The sequence below is a fragment of the Rhipicephalus sanguineus genome, unplaced genomic scaffold (assembly GCF_013339695.2).
Source record: "Rhipicephalus sanguineus isolate Rsan-2018 unplaced genomic scaffold, BIME_Rsan_1.4 Seq1025, whole genome shotgun sequence".
In the NCBI taxonomy this organism is placed as follows: Eukaryota; Metazoa; Arthropoda; class Arachnida; order Ixodida; family Ixodidae; genus Rhipicephalus; species Rhipicephalus sanguineus.
This window is the reverse complement of record NW_023614191.1, coordinates 24,595-39,925: the sequence shown is the minus strand read 5'-3', so window position 1 is coordinate 39,925 and position 15,331 is coordinate 24,595. Positions and strand designations below refer to the sequence as shown.

The 15,331-nt window shown below is 45.1% G+C and overlaps 1 long non-coding RNA gene across 1 annotated transcript; it reads right to left on the bottom strand.

Moving 5' to 3' along the window:
* Nucleotides 1-2,507: 2,507 nt before the first annotated feature.
* LOC125756488 (uncharacterized) lies at nt 2,508-14,711 on the bottom strand. Its single transcript, XR_007414541.1, has 3 exons — nt 14,482-14,711; nt 12,821-13,049; nt 2,508-4,763 (listed from the first exon to the last, which is right to left on the bottom strand). It is a non-coding gene; the product is annotated as an uncharacterized LOC125756488 (long non-coding RNA).
* Between the last annotated feature and the right edge of the window lie 620 nt (nt 14,712-15,331).

Genomic DNA, 15,331 nt, shown 5'->3' with positions numbered 1-15,331 from the left:
TTTGCCCACCACCTTAATTATATTTTGTGTACGCAACTTTATTTGAGTATATCTGGAGATATAATGTATTTGTAGTATTACGCATTTTATTGTGCACCGTGTTTTTTCTGCTATAACATTAGCCTGTGCTATTTCTGTTTTCGTGCATACCGCAGTACCGATGTTTACGGGGGAAAGCGAATGTCAAGCCGCGACTGTGCGGCTTTTTTTCCCTCCTCCTCAGTCATGTATTTTTTTGTATGCATGTCTGAAATAAAGACTCAGACTGTGATTATGAGGGCTCCGGAGATGTTGATCATCTGGTGTTCTTTAACGTACGTCCTGCCACGGCAGCCTAGTGGTTATGGTGTTCGACTGCGGACCTGAGGGTCGCAGGATGGAATCCTGGTTGCGGCGGCCACATTTCGATGAAGGCGAAATGCTAGAGGCCTGGGTACTTAGATTAGGTGCACGTTAAAGAACATCAGGTGGTCAAAATTTCTGGATCTCTTAATTACGACGTCCCTTATAATCATATTGTGGTTTTGGGACGTAAAACCCCAACAATTATTATAGTGTTATTTAATGTGTACCTAAATCTAAGTACACAGGTCTCTCGCATTTTTCATTCATCAAAATGTGGCCGTCACGGCCAATTTGACCCTGCAACCTCTGAGTCCGCTGTTGAGCACCATGACCACTAGACTATCATGACAGGTTGTATAAATAACTGCACATTTGTGCATATGTTGATCAATGTATATACCATGGTAATCACCCAGTACCTTCAGTGCCAGGCCAATAAACCAGGCTAACATCTCCAAGACCATAGAAAATCCCTATTTTTCTATATAACTTATAAAAGAAATAATAGAACAGATAGACGGTTCTGCACAAATGCATTTTTGCCTGGTCCTTGTGATTACAGGTTGTCTAAAGGCTCTAAATATTCGCTTGGCGGACAATTTCATTCGTGAAAACAATCTGATTGGCTTCCATTGTGGTGTCACTGTGAATAAATGAGTAAAGGCCACCCTATTTCGCGGGGTTTTTAGTTGTGCACGCGTACGTGCTAATTTATGCACCGGTAAAAATAAAGCAAATTAAATGTACGTCTGTGTTTTTCAAACCACCGCGTTCATGTCCGCTCGAGATCGCCGGCTACAGCTGCTGTCCGCATGGTCGTAACTGCGCACTTGTGCTGAGCAAACAGAAGTTGGTCTCTGTCATGGGTGCACCGAGAAGAATACAGCAATGGTTGACGCCAGTACAGTAGCGACAGCAGACGGTGGGACGCCGAGAGGTCTCTGCAGTGGCACGATTCTCAATGGCTTCTTGCGGTGCAGAACACATGTCAACGCCATTTTTAGGCAGTTTATGCTATCACGGGCCCATCTGATGGCGGGTCATTAAGCCAGAAGCTGTGCTCTTCCTGCACGAACCAAGCAATATGCTATGCGCTGTGCAACTGACGATGAGGACGAACGAATGCGATCAGAATCCAGCGAAAAGTGAACATAGAGACAACGAACGACAGGAAGCTGCGCTAGTTCGTATGAATCGATCGCGAAATGAGGAAATTCGTCGAACGAGAACAGTAAAGACGACGCGTCGTCTGGTTCTCTCAGGTCCGTGTTTGCGCAGCTCACGTGCCATTCCTACATGCGAGGACAGCGGTAGCCGTGAAAGCAAAACATATTCGCCTTTCTACGCGGGCCGCGTAAGACCGTGCAGGATGCTGTGGCGTTTTGCTTACCTTTGATGACCAGCAGGCAAATTGTCGTAGACCAAATATCGATGCTTGACTTTCCGGATGATGCTAAATATCATCACCACCCATATATATCCATATATTTTTCACAATGTCATGAACAACAGCGTCAAGCTTGGAAGTTGAAAGCATGCGGAGTTCAAAAATGTAAACAGGAAGCCGCCATGCACTTACCGCAGGAAGCAGGTGGCGCTACGCACGGGAAACCGAAACCGAAATCGGGATTTTTGAACGCTTTTGATCGGTTCGTTAGCGGAGGCCAACCATAAATTCCAAAAAAAAAAAAAGAGGACTTTTTCTCGATGGGGACAAAATTCTTACTGTGTAAAATGCTCCTTGGCCATTTGGCTGAAATCAAGGTGTGGAACAGAGAGAACTTGGTCTAACTTTTTCACCCTTGCTCAGGCCTCGAAATATTTTGATAGGCAGAAACCGGCCGTTGAAAAAGAGAGAGAAAATGTCGTTGAAATTTGCGACGTCATGCTCAATGGCAGTTGGCATTTCGGCGCGAAGTTCAAAAATTCGATCTCGAACCTCTTTCTTTTTTCATTAATCCACTTGTCAAAAGCAAAAAGAAAAAATACGACTCACTAAAAAATCCGTTTACGCGCTTATGACAATAAAAACATTACGAGCTACCACGCTACAAAAATAGGCATAACTTACTGTAAACCACAAATATTGGCCCTCAATGTCACGACCGTACCCAGGAATTTTTTTTTTTTTTTTTTGGGGGGGGGGGGGGGTGTTTGTGTGTAGAACGGCTAACTTTAGCAAATGGTGGTACCCCTCAACACCCCCTTAGTTACAGCCCTGCTCAATGTATTATGGAGAACACAAACACAATGCTGGTGTTAAGTGATCAACTGGTTACTTTAATTAAATTAAATTAGATTTTAAATTAGTAGTTGCACCACGCGAAAGCAAAATTATATCACAGAGACATATAATGTTTCACTTATGAAGAGTGCTTTATTTTTTACAATAAACATAGTTTACACAATTTAACTAAAATTGTTCGAAGGAACAACGCCCAGCCTTCAAGGACGCTTACACAAGAGAACGTAATTGCACACAACCTGGGCGGCTTCGTATATGCACGTCTATGTGCTTCACTGAGCATTGTTCTATGTTCCCAGCGTGCGTGTTCATGCAATTCCTTCTTGTGTACGCATCCTTCAAGGCTGGATGTCGACGTTATTTTCAACAATGTACGAACAGTCCCAGCATCAACCTCAATAAAATAATCGTTCCGTTTACCGTGAGACATAATAATGTAAATGCACTCATACATAAGAGAATATCATTTGACACCTGAAGAACTAAAGAAAGCATGACAAGATCGTTAGTGCTTGTATGATTATACAGTGACAAAGTAACATTACTGAAATCATGTCCCTCCAAGAAAGACCAGCACATACATCATAAAAACGGTAATCTTTTTATGAAAAAAAAAAAATTGCAGCTTGCACAAAGTCGCGCAAGGCTGTGTTACAGCAGAGCTGGTGGGCACCTGCTGGTCCTGGCTTGGCTAGGCTTTTACCCTTTCACCTGTCTCTTTCCCACCCCTTGCCATACTATATTGTACATCACTATGCTTGCTCTCCTTTTCCTTTTTGTCTGTTTATTTTTATGTATTTCTTTCTTTCTCTTGTTCTCACATCCTCTTTCTATCTCCTTCTCACTCTACTTATTATTCTTTTTTTTCTTTGATTCTCTTTCCACGTTTCTTCCCTTTGTTTCCATTTTTCTTTCTTTCTATGCTATGCTTTCTACCCTCACCCTCAATTCCTTTCTCATCCCTTTGCTACACTATACTATACAAGCCTATGCTATGCTCTGCTAGAGTGCCTGGGTAGCCGAGTGGTTACAAAGCTCGCCTTCGAATCGTGGGTACGGGGGTTCAAATCTCGCCTCGCCGAGAATTTCTCTCTACTTGTTCTCTCACCCATCGGAGTTGTTGCATCCCACGCCGGACAAATCGGCACACATGTTCTGGGAGCAAAGCAGAAGAGGACAAAGAGAGCACATGCCAGTTCATGATGTCAATAATTTTATATCTATGGCACACAGCAAACCTCAAGCATCACAGCTCTGCTGTAAAAGTTGCAAATGGAGGGTCATTTCAAGGCCTCAAATTCAAAGCATAGCATCTGTAGCAGCAACATATTTACAGAACATTCATCGTACTTTAGTGCTTGCTATAAACACTACAGAAACTGACAGCATGATGGCACAGCAAAGAAGAGACAATCACCCTGGCACCAATTGTGTGTTGCTGCTGCCCCAAGCTGAGATTTACAGAAGAATACAAATACCATCATAATGATGTTTGTCAACTAAAGAACAGCTGCAGTCCTTTCTTTCCAAGTCTACTTGCAGCAAGGTTAATAATGTGTTTGCCCGTGCTTTCCATTGTACTTTCTTTTTTGCCTCGTCCCTTGAAGTCAAGTTCATGCTTTCATAACCCTTGCAGGCAGGAATGAGCAGGAAATAAGCATAAAGCACACACTTTAGAAAAGGCAAACAATAAGACCCTTGCATGAAGACGGGTGTCGTATGCAATACAGAAAGGAGATCTTGTTCTGCAAAAGCTTTTTTTTCTTTAACATTGTTTCGTGTGCATAGGAAGGAAACATTTGAGGATGTAGATGCGGTCACTGACCAAGTCAAGGTGAAGAACACGGACGTTTCGGGTGATTTGCGGGTGACAAAACACTCAACCAGATCAATTATTCAGCACTAAGTTTATGGCTGGTCCGTCTGGTCTATTCCACGCTGCGTTGTTTTCTTGGCTGTTCTAGAGGTATGATGACAGCTTACCACTCTCCCAAAGAATACACAGTACTACTATAAATTATTTACAGGTCTTATGGCGAACCCTTACAGCTCTTGTTCCCTCTGCATACTTTTATTTTCCTTTGACTTTTCACGTCTTTTTATGCTATTTCTAACTGATGCCGATGTGCATTTCCCTTTCACACTCGGGAAGTGAGCATACACACTTTGGTCTCTGAAACAAATAAAATATGCAGAAGTTCAGGGGAAGGTGGATGCTTGAAGAGATGAAAAATTCGTGAACACAAAATGTTGCCGGTGCCGATGTTTCAACATGCGGACTTGTCTTCTTCAAGGCTCTTAGAACCAGAACAGTTAGAAACAGAACTTTTGCAATCTATGGCAAAACCTTGCACCTATTTACATTATATAGATGACATATTTATTATATGGGAACATGGCATAAGCACACTAAACACATTCATTGACCATTTTAACAAGTTTCACCCTAGTACTCAATTTACCATGCATCATTGTTCTAGCGAAATTAACTTCCTAGACATCAATGTATCCATTGAAAGAGGAAAAAGATGGCGCCCTGCAGAAAACCAAGATAGCCAAGATTACGCTAGTCATCACCCGCGACACTGCAAACAAGGGATATTTGCAGGATAGGCAAAGCGTATAAGAAAGATTTGTGGTGACAACGGTGACTATGTTCACCACTACAGCAATATAAAGGAAGCATTAGCTGAAAGAAATTACCCGCAAAGCGCTCTAGACAAGGTCTACAACAAAGTGTGTCAACTACACAGAAAATCAGCACTTGCTATAAGAGCCCCTAAAGCACAGCCCAACCACCTGCTAGCATATATAACAAAATACTCAAATGCACTCCCAAACATAAACAATATCCTGCGCAAGTATTATCCTATATTAGCTAGCAATGAGTGAAAGAGTTTCCCAGAGTACCAAAGGTTGTGTATCACCGTAATAGAAACTTTAGGGACATGTTAGTGCATGCAAAAGTAAACCCTCATTCTACTGCCAACATAATACCTTATCCTCTTCCAAGATGTAAGACTTGCAAACGCCTTCAAAATGAAGTTATAGTTAAAAGCACCAGAAGTGATTATGTCCATCATACTGCTACGTGATTATGACGGTGCAAGATGGGGGAAATACGGAACTATTAATTCGGCAAACATGTGCCCGGAAAATGAAAAGTGAAGGTGCAAGCAATTCACGCTGTCAGCAATTCACGATGGCAGTCGTCGGCCATCGAGTAATCTGATCAGTGGTAAGGCGCATTGACATTTATACATGTTGCAATGAAGGTTCCAGCCTTATCGTTGGTGGCTGCATTAGTTGCAGAATAAGCCGTACTGTTCGCATTGTGCACTCAAGCTTATTGGAACAATCTACAATAATCGGGAATGTTCGACATTCTGGAATGGTGCGCACAAGGCAGTGGTTGCGCATGTAACTGCTGTTAGGTTACATGAAAAGAGAAGAAGCAGCAGGCGTGGTACTGCCCTCCCCTGAAAAAGCATCGTGCCCATGCTCAAGACAAGATGAATGTGAAAAAAATGTGCATACAGAAAGAACAATAAAGAAAGGTTTCCGGATTTCTTCAGAAGCACCTGTCATCTCTGTGTGTGGTGGACCAGTTCCGAGTGAAGGATTCAGAAGAGGTAGCCCAATTTTTGATGGAAGGATCTCCGAAGGTACTGTCAGGGTTCAGCGTGGCTGTTGAAGACCTGTTCTATTCGTTGACTTTGGTGTGTGTCAGGAATTGCATACAAGATAATGACGAACAAGAGTTCCATCAAAGGTGTGAGGTTTCAAAATGTGCCTTCCTCGAACTCCTTTCCATATATTTATTGTTGGAAGGGGTGCGTATCTACTCAGAGGTCGGGGATTTGCATAGGGTGTTGCAGCATTCTTAAGTGAGATTTTTCTCAGCGTGATTGACCGTGGCATAGCGAGTGCGTTGGAATCTGTCGTGGTGAAAACTTTCAGGTACGTGGACGATTATACATGGTTTTCGTTGGAGATTGTCAGTGTGTGAACACTAGGGTAGATGTTTTAAAGGTGTTCAAGGAAATGGGGTACGGGCTGAAGTTTACTTGTGAGGTTCCCAACAATGGGTGTATACAGTTCTTAGTTCTTAGATCTATGTTTAATGTTTGGTGGAAGTCACGTATGCTGGATGCATGACCCCCGCAGCGTCAAGCCTATTATCGATTTCCGTTCGGGTCTCTCAAAAATTGTGAAAAATGGTGTCACGATGTCCCGCCTGAAGGCATGGCTCAAGAAGTTTTGCCCTCATCGCATGGATGAAAGTTTTGCAAGACAAGTTGAGAAGCTCAAGCAGTCATGGTTCCCTGAGCACCATTTAGCCGTCCTAGGCGAAAGAATTTTGCAGAAGGTGAAGATGGAAGCGAGGGGTGTAAATCAAGTTAAAAGTAAAGATGTGGCACCTTTTGTAAGCATACTGAACCTTCATGGGGTATCCCAACAGTTAAAAAAGGTGGGCACTAGGTTTGGATGCGGTGTGGTTTTTTTCGGTTGAGGACAAACTTGGGCGGATTTGCGCGGCTGTGGATATGAAGTTGTTGGGGCAGAGCAAGTGGCATCATGGGTGTGATATCAAGCATCGCGAAAAATTGGTTGAATGCGGCAAGGGAGAGGTGTATTATATACTGTTACCATGTGGGAAGTGCTACATCGGGCAGACGGGCCGCTGTTTTAATAACGGATTATTAGATCAGAAGGCTTCATTGAGGGGACCACCTTGTTCGAACCTGTCGTTACATTGTAGGGAGTGCAGCTGCGCGCCCTTGCTGTCAGATGCTAGAGTGCTCTCAAGATTAAAAGAGAATGTCGCACGAGAAATCGAAGAAGCGTTTCTTATTAACAGATCTAGCGAGACATGCGTAGCGAGGCCCTTTATCACGTTGCATGCCACCGAATTGAATTTCTTGAGCGCCAGCCACTAAATCAAATCTTGTTTGTTCCTGTTTAGATTTTGACCACGTGAATATTTGCACGAGTATATGTGTGTGTTTTTCAATAAAACTCAGTTGATAGTTTGCGCTGCGTTCGTATGGTCCTTTCTTTGTCCCTGTTTTTTATGCTAAAGTATACTAAGATGCTGAACCAACTCGCCCAACAAGCCACTCTTCAAAAAAAAAAAAAAAAGAAAAAAAGAAAGTAGAGTCCTCAGGCTAAACCCACGGCAATCCCATCTGCCATGGATGTGGGATACTCAACCCAGACAAGTCCCACCAGTGCACCCCAAGGGGCAAGCTCTGTGGCGGCGAGCACCCCAAAGCCGACAAGGACCGTAAACAGAGATTTCAGATACCCTACATCGTAAGGTGACGACGCTGGTACAGAGCGCGGGCTGCTGAAGAAATGGACAAGGATGAAGACCGAAGCACCGAACAAAGCTTCAAGCCGCCACCAAACACAGCGCAGAACCCAAGCCTACGATGTCCTTGCTCAACCTCCAGAAGTTGCCCAGGGTCTAGGGGGAGATCCAGGCCCCTATCATGGAGCCAACCTGCAAACGTCCACAGGCCCGGGAAGAAGGCTGGACCTCTCAGGTGGGCCGACAGAGTCAAGGGTCCTCACAAGATAGTATCGGGGTCACTCCCAGAGCAAGCTAATAGGGTAGAGAATCACCAATCGGCAACACGGTACACTAGTGTTAGCACAGAGAGTAGCAGTGAAATCACTCTCCTCAAAAGAGGAAATGCGCTCATAAAACTATCCAGAAATTATTGTTAGAGATAGCTGAGATTAATCGTCAGTCACCTCACCGAGAAGCATCCCTCGTCAGAGAAAACGACCGCGATCTTTTGAGTTAGATAACATAGTTGCACCGGCGTTCACCAGTGGTGCTGTCGTGCCATCTACATCGCATGCACTGACTAATAGCAGTACCCTGCAATCCATACTGACGACCCGCGGCCCTCAGCAGACAGACGATAGCAACGCTCATGATGGATCGCTCGGCTAGAAACTTCTACATATGGCAATGGAACTGCAGGGGCTATGCCAGCAAACAGGCATCCCAACAGCAACACATTAGAAACTCAACTGAGAAACCTAACATTGTCCTCCTGCAAGAAACACCAAGTCCCTCGATCTCCCTATCTGGTTTAAACCCAATTGTCGCCCAAACGGAAGGCAGAGGTGTATGTACACTAGTCTCCAAAAAATTATTCTACAGTAGACTCTCAGTAAACGGAAATCTCTTAAACGGAACAGCTGCTTAAACATGATTGGTTTCGTACTTGAATTCTGCTCCCCTGCTCCTCTCTCAGTAAACGAAACTCCTCTTAAACAGAACACATTTTCCTGGCCCCTTCAGGTTCCGTTTAACAAGAGTCTACTGTATACCGAACATGACCTGGCGCTCAGCAACACAGAGCATGTCTTTGTAGAGATACTCCCGGACTCCAAGTTAGGTCAAAGCATCTTCATCCTCAACCTATACAGCAGCCTTAATAACCACAGGCAAAGATATAAGGCTATACTGATTAAAGCAATGAACTTGACAAACAGCAACCGTTTATTCATTGGTGGTGACTTCAATTCCCCACACTCAGCCAAGAATATCACCACAACACTCGAATGGGAGTCAAGCTCTGGCAGGGCACACTTGACCTGTACCTAACATTGGTCACTGACAAGGCCTTCCCCACCAAAATAGGCACCTCAACCTGTAGTGACTCCGCACCAGATTTAACGTTCATCAAAAACGTGGTGGATCCGATGTGGACAAACTCGGCCACGGCTTTAGGCAGTGATCATTACCTATTAATTACACGGTTCCCAGTTTACCCCAACTCCATAAAAGAAAAAGAATTTACTTGGACCGACTGGGATCTTTTTCGCAGAGGCCACTCCTCTTCTTCTATTTGCCCCGAGCTTGATGCATGGGTAGAGCAAATGAAGAAAGATGCTTCCAGCTAGCCGAAGGCCATCATTACAGACCTCCCAGTAAGGAGAATAGACAGCAGACTAGCCCATCTCATTGAAGCTACACAATCCTAAGTAGCTCGATGGATGAGTCAGCGCCTGAATAGAAGTCTTTGTAAAAAGATATCCGAGATTAATAAACACATTCAGGAACACCACAGCGTCCTTAAGAAACAGTAATGGGATGAAGTTTACAACTGCATAGATGACCAGATGCGTAATGGCAAATTTTGGAACCTCCTCAACCAACTCCTTGGCAGCAACTGTAGCAAGTCCAACCAGAGGCATCGCCTGAAACGCATCCTAAACTTGGCCATTAAGGATGCCTCAGAAGAAGCCATCGTGGATAACCTCATCCACAGGTATCTTCCTACGGGACCTGTAGCAACACACCCGGATTATAAAGGCTCTCTCAACCCAAAGCTTGACTCTGAATTCAGCACAGAAGAAATCAGAACAGCGCTGCAGGACCTTGGGAGATCTGCCCCAGGTCCTGACGGCATTACAAACTCCTGCGCCATTTTGATGACCCCTCAATCAGGTACATCACTGAAACAATCCATGACAACTGGAATAATGGTAATATGCCTGTTGAATGGAAGACATCGCATACCACATTATTTCCGAAACGCGGCTAAACACCTAGTACAGACAACCCACGCTCTATCTCGCTAACGTCACGCCTGGGCAAAGCCATGGAGCATGTAACACTCCGCACAGTATGATCGGCATTAGAGCCAAGCTCTCAACACAAGGCACCACGATTGTAATAAAGCTACAAATCCTGTACAATAACACTTGCGGTATGAAAGCCATCTCCTGCCTTGATTTGGAGAAAGCCATTGACAAAACTGCACATTCATTCGTACTTGAAACGATATCGAACCTTAACCTGGGCACCAACTTCTATAACTATGTGAAATGCTTCCTATCAATTCTGAAAGCAGGGGACCTATCCTCCGAGGAAGTAGAACTAGGTGCATGCGGCACCCCAAGGTTCAGTCATTTCCATATCCCTGTTAGACATGGCTATGAATGGAATGGCCAGGGAGCTGGACAAAATAGACTGCATTGAGCATACCATATACGCAGATGACATCACCATCTGGGCGACCAGCAGTTGCGAGGGGGACATAGAACAGGCGTTGCAACTTGCAGCCAATACCATTGAGTCCTACCTCCTTCCCACCGGGCTCAGATGCTCGCCTGCTAAGTCTGAACTGTTCCTTTACCGCACTGTCAGGTGGGGTTGAAAGCCCAGTGATTGGCAGGAATCCCATCAGAGCATTAACCTGCGTACCAGCTGTGGTGCAGAAATACCCAAGGTCAAGCATTTAGTCCTGTGTATGACAATTGAGGAAAAATGGCACCAATAATGTAACTGTCAAGAAGCTGGTAAGCAAAACCAACAACGCCATACACCTGCTCAAAAGAGCTCCCAACAAACACAATGGAGTGAAGCAAGACAACCTCATCCATCTGACACACTCCTTCGTCCTTTTCTTGCAAGTAAACAAACACTCGCCAAAGTTGCAACGAAAAAAGAAAAAAAAACTCCTTCGTCCTCTGCCATTTCTTGTACATTGCTGCTATGCACAACTGGTATAGGAATAAAAGAGACAAACGCAATGCACTCATTAGAAAAGCAGTCACATGTGCCATTGGCATTCCCTGCAGCACCAGTACGGATCGGCTACTGCAGCTTGGTATCCACAACACCCCAGAAGAAATTGCCAGTATATTTTATGCTTCGTAATCCCTATTATGTCATAATAAAAACTGACTGACTGATTGATTGCAGAGGCACAGGAGCACTCTCAGATCACACGCCTATCCTCCACTGAGATGGGCAGACATATCCTCAAGAAACTTGGCTACACAGAACAATCATACTATAGTGACTACGTAGCAATTCCACCAAGTGTGAGAGAGCTTATAACGGCAATGCAAATGCCCAGAAATGTTCATCTGGAACACAATTACCCAAAACGCAGGGCCTAGGACGCCACTATCCTCAGGGATTACCGACACAACAGCAAAGCCTGTTTCATAGATGCCTCCTCTTATCGAAGCGATCTCAAATTCACTGCAGTTGTTATTAACCACAAAGGTGAATGAACTAACTGTACCTCGGTTTACACCATGGACCGGCTCGTTGCCGAGCAGGTTGCGATTTCGCTCACTATAGTCACTGACAATGTGGAAGTGATTTTTATTGACTTTAGATCTGCAATCAGGTCCTTCACTAATCGCAGAATTGCCCCACAGGCCTTACGCATTCTCCAAAACAGAACTTAGTCATCGTACGCTCCCGTTCACATTGGGCAGATCCCTGGCTGCCCCGTCAACTACGATGAATATGTTCACAGTACTGCGTGCACACTGATTGATCGCGCAAGATACTGGCAGATTCGAGGCCATGCAAAACAGAGACGTGCCATCCACCTATAATGAAATCACCACTTCTACATCTCGCGTTGCATCTTCCCACCACCTAGCCCAAAGCTAAGCAGGCCTCAAGCACTTACTTTAAGGCTATTACAATCGGAGTCTTACCCAAATCCGCACATACTGTACGTCATATACCCAGAAATCTACCCTTATGATATATGCAACCACTGCAAACTCACCACGGCTACTCTTAGACACGTGCTCTGGGAGTGCACCACTATGTATAACGATGCTGACCCCGATGCTACTTCAGGAAGATGGGACGCCGTCTTGCGTAGCTCAAGCCTAGGCAACCAGAAATGGGCCATCCAGCAAGCCCGCGAAGCGGCTGTCAGGCTAGGCCTTTCAGTCCCAACGAGGAGGCCCTAAAGGCATTTGTGCACACCTTGCAGGACATTAATAAGGTAATTCTATTCCATTACTTTCCTTTCTATCCTTGAACATGAATACCCCATCCCACACCTTTCTTTTTCACTGACTTTTTCCTCTTTCCTTTTGACTTGCCGGCCCCTCTTTCTCCGTCATAACCACCCCCACTTTCGCAGTTGCCCTTTCGTCCTCGTTTTTTTGGTTGGAGGAGAGGGTAAAAAGCATATCCACACCATGCTAAGGAAAGCAGTTGCAACCTTAAAGAAGACAGGTCCGCTTGTCGAAAAGTCGGCTTCAGCGATGCCTCGTATTCAGGTTCTTCTCATAAATAAAAGAATACTAATACATAACAGAAAGAGGAGAGAGCTAGACTGCCAGGAGAGAAGTGTGGAGTCTACCTCCAAGCAGGAACAAAGACTCATCTATCTGTGTACAGTGGCTCACATGAGAAGCCAAAAACAGATGGTCTGAAAACTATACCTTGAACTTGGTGCCTAGTTTGGGCAGAGCCAGTGTTGATACGGAAGAGCAGCCAAGGGCCAAGTGATATCAGGTCACTACTGCCACTTCTTACATCTTTTGAAATGGCTAAAAACAGAATGAGCACCAGCAAAGCATACTCAAACACAGCTCTTCAGCCTTTACTTTCTCCATGAAGTTGGATCCCACCCACTCCACGAGGTTACGACTGAACTTGCAGCATGGGCACCTGCACAAATAAAGGTTGTCTTTTTGCACATCAAAGTACATTCTCATACATGAGAATTACAAAGAGTGTTCATTAGTTCAGCTCTAGGGTGAAAAGGATACAAGGTTCGTACAGGTTTTCACAGCCCATATTCGAGGGTGTTCAAGGACTTTCAAGTCCCTATTGAAGGTTTACGAAAGATGTAAGGCAGTGGAAATTTTTTCGAATAACTGTTTCCAAAACAGTATGATAATAACTATCGGGGTTTCACGTCCCAAAACCACGATATGATTATGAGAGACGCCGTAGTGGAGGGCTCCGGAAGTTTCAACCATCTGGTGTTCTTTAATGTGCACTGATATCGCACAGTACATGGGCCTCCAGCATTTCGCCTCCATCAAAATGCGACCGCCGCTGCTGGGATTGAACCCGCGACCTTCGGGTCAGCAGCCGAGCACCATAGCCACTGCTCCACCATTCATTCTATAAGCAAGTTTGGCAGGTGCGAGTGACAAGCAGTGTTACACAAGGCACGCCTAGGAAGCCCAAGGCTCCTAGACTGTGCGACATTGGCCTTCTGCCACGTCTGTTGCTTTCGCTAACCTTTGGTCATTTCTTAATTTCTGTACATGCCTTTAATAACCGTGCTTTTATCCTGCGTATATGGTCCTATTCTTTTCACTTATGTTTGTTTTTTATTGCTAATTCAATCTCTCAATCTCGATCAGTATTACATGGTGCATATGCATGGTGAAACAGAGCTAAGCAAGCACATGAGATACGCCGCACAAACAAGGAAAAATGCATGCTTCTCAAGGGTTCCATTCTTTTCTTTTTTTTTTTCATCAATACGCTTCAATCTACAATGCCTACAAAATTTGTTACCAACCGTCACCAACTGAGAGCGCACTAAACACGTTGCAGTGCTGTCTGGTAAACTGCGGCACTCGTATCAAAACTTGAGAATGGAATGCGTCTGCCGTCTCTCGTAAGCAGCCGCAATTTGCATTGAGACATGGAGCGTGATGCCACTTCATAATGTAGGCAAATCCGACATTCAAACCTGAACATTTGCGAAATTGCCACCGAGTGAGAGCCTTTAATCCAGCTTCTGTAATGCGCAAGGAAGCTGTTCCTACTAGTTGGTCAGATAACATCCGTAGTAGTAATCACTTAGGCCAAGAGGAAAATTGGACGAGTTGGTGCATGTTAACCATGTCGAACTGTAGTGCATGAAAACTCACGATCGGTACTCACTCGCGCAGCAAACATTTCCTGCTCGCGCAGCGATCGTTGGTGAGCCTCTTGTGCCCCAGTTCGAAATGTTTATCACGCTCCGAATCCACATCGTAAGAACGACAGCATATTGTCACGCTTTCTGGTATGTAATTGATAGACTCGGCATTTCTAGCTGACAGAGACAAAGCTCGCAATAATGGAGATCACTACTTACTCAATTGTGGCAAGGCAGCGCAATGCAGCATCCTCGCCTTCGACGTCCAGGTCATGGATGTTGTTCGAGGTAGCCACGACGAAGTCGCTACGGAGCACCGGTTCGCGTACTACGTTGTCGAAACGAAAGCTGCCCGACTCGCGGTCATCGTCGTCGGTGTAGAGACAGGAGATGAAAGCCCAAGCCCGTTCAAGTAGTTCAAGCGTGCATCAGCCGGTGGAGCGACCGTTCCAAAAAGCACCGCCAAAAACTAGAGAGAGATTTCGATCATTTCGTCCCTAGGTCACCTAGGTACCTAGCTGACGGCAACAAAAGAATTCCCCGACAGCCGTCACGAGAGGGCCACCCAAACGCTATAGCCGAAACATTAATAAACAGGAGTTTATTGTAAGGCTTTTGTTGTTGTACAAAAAGCAATGATTTCTTTTATTGTACTCAGACGTAGCAGTAGTTAGCGTGTTCGCCCTTTACCAGTTTTCTTAATATTAAACCGGAACTTCCGCTTGTGTACCGTTTAGGCTACGGAAACACGCTACGCGGAAAGCGTATCCCCGGAGTACACTGTACCCGGAGTAAGGGCTCTCCCGGTTTGGCGCGAAACCGGATCTGACGTTACCATAGGGAGGTACTCCCTGCCCCTAGACAGGTACCGTTGTAGCTAGGGAAAGATCCGACGATTCCTCGGCCTTGTCCCCAGCCTTTACTTTGTACCCTCACCGCAGTCGCCGGCCTTGTTTGAGTTATGCCTTCTTTGCGCGGTGTGGTGATAGGCGACAGCCAGGTTAAATTCATGTGCAGGAGTCGCCTTCACTTGAAAACATCCGTCGAGACCTGCACATTTAGTTTTGGT